This window comes from Lepidothrix coronata, unplaced genomic scaffold (assembly GCF_001604755.1).
Source record: "Lepidothrix coronata isolate B3197 unplaced genomic scaffold, Lepidothrix_coronata-1.0 Scaffold25, whole genome shotgun sequence".
NCBI lineage: Eukaryota > Metazoa > Chordata > Aves > Passeriformes > Pipridae > Lepidothrix > Lepidothrix coronata.
In genome coordinates, this window is record NW_016690205.1 from 2,980,465 (window position 1) to 2,987,249 (window position 6,785).

Below are 6,785 nucleotides of genomic sequence, written 5' to 3' on the forward strand. Positions count from 1 at the left end.
TACAAGGTCTGAGTGCATAAACCCTTAGCACAAAAATTTCTCTTATTTTGCTAACTGCTTAAAAATAAAACTGCAACAGAAAGAAATTGTTCCCATGACTCATATTTTTCATCATTTGGTCATTAAATAGTGATGGATATAAACCTATAAAGTACCTAAACTGAACCTTTTAACAATCCATGAGCAATACTATCATTTCTTTAATAGAACTCGCTGACCGTGCCTTTCTCAGGTGCCATTTGTCATTTTCAGCGTGCAATAATCAATAACTTGGCTTTGAAATAAATAATATAACAGTCACAATATATTATCTTTCAGGCTGGCCTTATACTAACCATAAAACAAGACTTGGAAAGATGAAAACTTTAGGTAAATGACGAAAATGAAATACCTGAGAGTAGGAGCAAAATGAACAAGAGGCTTTACATAGTTTCCCTTCCAAATTCGTTTGTACTTCCCTTCCTTTTAGGAAACTGTGTCTACTGGCAAAATAAAAAGGAGAATTTGGGATCATCTGATTTCAGGTTTGGGACACAAGCATCAGCCTGCTGTGATTCCCCTCAGCAATTAAACACGTGCTAAGTTCTAAATATCTGATTGTTACATTAAAATCAACAGGGCCCAAGAGCGCTCCTAAACCAAACGTGTGTCTAAACCCAGCTGGAGTTTCGAAAAGCAGCTCCATGAGGAGAGGGATGAATCCCACTGAAGTTCCGGGGATTTTCCTCAGGCCCCATGGGAACAGAAGGTGTTGTGGGTCCTGAGAGCGGAGTCACACACGGGTGTGTTGGCAGTGCCAGACGTGGTGGCACGTGCCAGCTGTCCCTGCAGGGACCTGAAATGTCACCTGGAGAAATCCCCGTGCCATGCAGCCTGCTGGCACAGCTTGTGGGGCTACATGTCATGGGTGCTTTGTACAGAATCTGTTGCAAAATCTACACATGTCTGTAGACACCAACATAAATGCTGTCTGCTTCCTCTGCCACCTTTATAAATCCATCCACATGAGTAGAAAGGACAGGCTGGAGCACTCTAAGACAGGGTTCACATAGGATGCAAGAGCAAGCTTAGTTCTGCATTTCGTCCTTTGGCCAAGTCTTGCTCAAATCCCACATATTCATTTGCCTTGATTGAATTTGATTCATGGCCAAAATGCCTTCTAGAACCCCTGCTCATCCTGGGCTGATGGCTGATCACTTCTACTCAAAAGCAAGCCTGCAGTTTCAGTGAGAGAGAGGAAGAAGCCAGACCTTTTTCAGGTTAAGGAGAACAGTCCTGAGAGCAGAAGACTCCCCAAGAGAGTGAAAGTGCAGAACAGAGTCTGCATCAGAGTAAAATCTCCTGGTTCAAACCTTTGGTACACCTGAAACACTCCATGACTGACACTGCTCCAAGGCCTTTGCCCATGTCCTTCACTCAGGAAGGGAGCACTGCACCTCAGAGGTGACAGAGAGGGACATTTGTACAATCATGGGCTTCCTCCTGCCCCTGAGCCACGTGGGAGGTGTGCAGGGCAGGGATGGGCAGTCGGGACCACTGTGGTCCCCATCTCACTTCTTGGGGCTGGATATTTTCTGATTAAGGAGAGAGACACAGGCTCCTGTCTGGAAAACTGGCTTTTAAGTGCTGTTTCAGGACTCCCTGCTGAGCTTCTAGAAGGCTTGCTGAAAGAGCAAGGGAAAAGGGGAAGGCTTTGTGTAAATAAATCCTGGTGGTTCAGCTCTGAAGCAGTGTTTTTCTCAGCCATCAGTGTAACAGCTTTGGCTGTTCCTTCCAACTGAGAGAGTTCTTTCTGGAAGCTCTCTCAGGCCACAGTGATGCCCCACAGTAGGGCCAGGCCCAGCCCTCGAGGAATGCACTCACTGGCAGAGGGGCATCCATTGAGGAACTTCCCAATAGATCATCCCCTCTCATCCCCAGGTGCTGTTTGATTGCTAAGATTTAGACACCAGCAGCAGAAGTTCCTGTCCTTAGGTCTGAGCAGCCCTTGTCACTCTCGTGGTTTGAAATAATGGTGACAATTAAAACCTCACAAGCTCTGTGCTAAAGCTCCTCCATCCCCTGCCGCAGGTGGGATCGATACGGCCCCAGCACACACCGTCCACAGGAGCCACTTCGTCTTCACCACCTTTTGGAAGTCACTTAATCACCCTTCCTTCACCTGCCCCATCCAGACTGCCAGGTCTGCAGGGCAGAAATATCTGGAGTAACAGTGGTTCACACAACGAAGTCCTGGGCTCGACTCCCCAGTAGCTCCTGTAAACACGAATAACTAATTTTACGTTGTCTTTTTAAGAAGAGGAAAGAGGGAGTTGGAAGGAAGTGGTTTAACTTAATTTTCTCTTTTGCTTTTGAGCAGAATTGAAGGCTACAATTAGGGTGACCAACTGGGAGAGGACAGACAAGAAGGAAACTGTAAGACCTCTGAGGACAGACAACTGGAGTCTGTAGAGCATTTATTATAAGTAACACCAGCACGTGAATCTAAAAATAGTGTCTCTGATGCTGAGTGTATATGACTGATATTAAAAATGACTGATTTAAAAGAAAGTGCTTCACCTTTGTTGCCAACCAGGAAGGTAGGTCTCTAGTATTCTCAGACTTAAATGCTGCCAGTATTTCACGTTAGGATAGTCATAAAGTTAAAGGTTAATAGGCTGTACAAATGACAGAGTTTAAAGGGAAAAAATGAAGATGGGAAGATTTCTAGCACTTAGGGAACATTTTAAAATTGAACCTCCTCTGCCTAATTTAATTTTTCCTATATTCTTTCTCATGCTGTTGATCATTATTGAAAATATTTCTATTTGCATAAGTGATTTCTCCTTCACTGCCCACCTCCGTTTGCTTTTTGGATCATCATTACTTCCCACAGTATTTGATAAGTCACAATCCTGTTGCCTGCCCTCAGAGTCTGCTGCTGTGGGAAGGGTGAAATTAAAGCCACAGCCTTGGAGGGAGGATGGGCAGGGAGACCTGGAGCATGAGAAGGGCTCTTATTTAATTACAGGTCATTAGAATTGGCAGGTTAAGGGGAAAGGCAAACACATGGATTGCTGGAAGTGGGATTTGGTTGTGGTGTTTCAGATGAGCTCAACAGCTGCTGTGAGTGGCAGAAGTGTATTGCTGTGTCAACCTTGCTGCCATGGGTGGTGTGCACTGTGTTTCTAGTGCTGGAGCTGGAGATTAGAGCTTAATGGTGAGATTAACATGACTAAGATAAATGCTTTACACAGAGACTGCCAGTTATCACATCTGCTTTTTCACTGGTGAAGAAAAAATTCTCCCTTGGTTTCTGTGTTGGCCTTCCAGAGCAACTGCGAAAGGCTGTGCTTTGAACATCACTTCTTGTGGCACTTCTGGGGCTGAAACTGCAGCAGAGCAAGGCTCTTTGAAATGTACTCTTTATTGGGTGGCCCAAATGCTCTTCCCTCCACCTGATCAGCTCCTGCTGATCACAGGAAGATTTAGGGTGGAGGAATCTACTCAGAGTGGTCCTTTTTCATCTTGTCCCAAGTACAACTACTGCAGACATCACTGGGCTAAACTACAATAAGTGAAAGTGTCTTGCAGTCATTGTTTACTCTTACTGCTTTCTTCACTCATGTAGGCACCTGACAGTCCATTCCAGGTACCTCTGAAGTCTGGGTGTGCAGAGGCTCTCCCTGGGTGCACTGCCTGGGAGGAAAATAAAAAATCAGGGCACTGCCTGGCTTTGACTCCTGGTGCCACACAGGCCTCCAACAGTGCCCCTGGCTTTTCTTCCTCTGTGTTCTTCAGCTGGCTTCTACTTTTCTGAAAACTGTCCTTAAAAACCGTCTGGGCCTGAGAGATGCTAGAGAAGCCAGATACTCTTGATCTACTGTAGGCTGAGCAACAAATAGGTCTGGAATAAATACGGCTGCTGAGCAAAGCCTCCTTCGCTGTGGAGCTGAAATGGAGAAAGGGCCATGCCTCAGTGTTCCCTCTGGTAATGAATTCTATGCCTTTGCCAGACCTTTGTATCTGCATAGAAAGTTCCTGAAGCTGTAGGAGATGATCCATGCAGAGCTGCTTTTAAAACCAGGACATCAAGCTTCACATTCCTTGTGCACACAGATCAAGGGAAAATCCTGGGAGTCCCTATGGCAAATGCCTTAAGGATTATTTTTGCCCTTGGTATCCTGCAGAAGTGACCCAAGGCTGCAGTGGAGCTGTTTCATTCTATGAAAAAAAAAAAAAGCATAGTACATTTTCACAAATTTTTAGGAGATTTCCAGAAATACTGAATGGTGAGATTGCACTTTCTTCCTTCTTTTTTCTCTCGATTTTCCACATTCCATTCCTCACTTTCTGCTATGCTAATATATCTTCCTAACATTATAAACTAATTTAGCAGAACACAATAGCATTCAAACTCCTGTTTAAAAGATGCACAAGGGCTGTATTTCTTTTGCATGTGACACTGCAGAGAACACTTTTTAAATAGTTTTAAAAATGAAAGTAGAGGTAAATCCACCGTAATCTACCACAACCTACCTGCTTCTTCCTTCCTGTAGGGAGTAAAATGCTGGGTAAAAGAAATTAAATGAGTGCAAGGAGTAAAATGATTGCAGTGCAAACAGTTTCCCCAAGAGTCTCTTTTAGAATCGCTCGACTGAAAAACTTTTTCAAGATCTCCAGTAATTAATTTGCAGAGTGTTTTCCTTGTCTGAAACTATCAGTCATGTGCTGCCTTTGGGATTGGTTGCAGCTCCTCTTTCCATGCTCAGGACCTCCTGCTCTGTGACTAACTTTTTGTATCCGAATAAGACCACTGAATACAAGAGGTATTTTTTATTCTGAACCTTTGCCTCTGAGGCAGCTTTGCCTCAGAGTTGGCTGGTGGAGCCCTTCATCCCTCTGTCTCAGCAGGTACTTGCATAAGCAGGTCTGTGGAGTCTGTGGAATTGCTTGTGTGCAGAAGTGCTCACCTAAAAGCAAAGGGTCCTTTCTATTTGGTCCTTTGTAATTTCTGGTTCTTCATACATTTTTACAGACAGGCAGAATGGTTATAATGTTCCAAAATAAAAGACAGTTTTCTTTTGAAAAAGTGGCCATGCCTGAAAGTTGAGTGTGGAAAATGCTGCCTGGAGCCTTTTATTAGCTTCATTCACTCTAATATATCTGCCTTGTATGCCAAGAAAAGTATAAACAAATGGCAGAGTATTGGTTTTTCAATAACAGGGTTTAAGCCAAGGGTATAAAAAGCATATCCTATTGGCCACTATTTATGAAACAATTAATATTGTCAATGTCTTTTCCATCTCCTCCGAGTTACACATACTGCATAAACTTTGATATATCCCTGAGAAGTACAAAAAATACCAACTGGAGAATAAACAGGGCAATGTGCCAACACTGTTGGAAAAGGGAAACGATTTCCACATCTCCTTATAAAATGCTTTGATATTAAAATAGCCCGAGATGTGATTCTCTTGACTTTGCCTGTGAAGGCTCGGGACACTGCAGACAAAGGGTTCGGTTTAGCTTGTAATCTCAGGGTTTAGATGCAATTAATTATTTGGTTGTTCAGGAGCTGTTAGAACAGCTGTAAACCTCTAATTCTTTTTTTTCTGTGAGGTTACAGAGGTTGAGTCCACTCTTTCCCACGCACCCCCGCGAGCACAGAGGGGCTCCGGCTCTTCCACCTGCTCAGAGCAGAGTCATCCCGGGATGAGCGAAGCAGAGGGGAGGCAGGATGGGACCCACCGCCCCTAAACCTGCGGGAAGACGCCCCTCACACCGCCCGCCCCGCGCCTCCCGGCGCTGGCCGTGGTGCTGAAGTGAGGTCGGAGGAGCGGGGAAGCGAACAGTGGTACCCTTATTCATTGCTGGATTAAAATTTGTTAGCGTTGTTATAACAATGTTAGAAATTATTCTCCACGAATTCAGATCAAAATCTGTTCCCAGACAAAAGCAAGAACCTTTCGGTGGGCAATATCACACATAGCCCAAGTTTTCCAGCTGAATATCATCATCCCTGTTTTAATCGCCTCCCCCCGCCCTTGTTTGTCACCTGAAAATATCAGAGCTGCTTATCAATAACTCTCAGTGTGTCGCGCTGCTGCGGAGCATTCCAATCAATATATTATCATTTCAGAGCTTGATTATGAAGGTGAAGGGCATTTTCAAGGGCGTCTGGAAATTCTGATCAGCGTTCTGCGATCTCTGATCAGCCTCAGTGCTTTACAAGAATAAAATCAGAAACTCTAACTAGAGAGACAGCGCCTTGTCCTCTCACTCAGAGCAGCCCTTGCTGCCAATAAACAAGCTAAAGAAAAGCAGAGGTGTCATTCACAGGTTTGCCCTCGAGTCTTTTAGCATTTCCTCTATTCTTCACTCCACTGCAGCTCTCAAGCGCAGCAATACATAACAAACTTCTCATGGCAGCATGACGTGTGCTGTATATGATTTTCCTGACTGGAATATCGAAGTAACAGGGATCTAAAGAGATGGAAATGTATTATAAGGGTGGGGGGTTTTGTTTGGTTTTGGTTTGGTTTGGTGTGGTTTGGTTTGGTTTGGTTTGGTTTGGTTTTGGTTTGGTTTGGTTTGGTTTGGTGTGGGTTTTTTTTTAACAACAGCATTACACAAGCAACTTAGATTTCATACTCTGGGAATGACAACACATGGCAAGAATACACATCAGGCTGCTGAGGAAAAACACCTAATGCTTGTTTACTATGCTAAAAGTATTATTTTCTCAGTTCAATTGCTCTGTAGATATCAAACAGTATTTAAATGTGTTGCATTTCATACATATG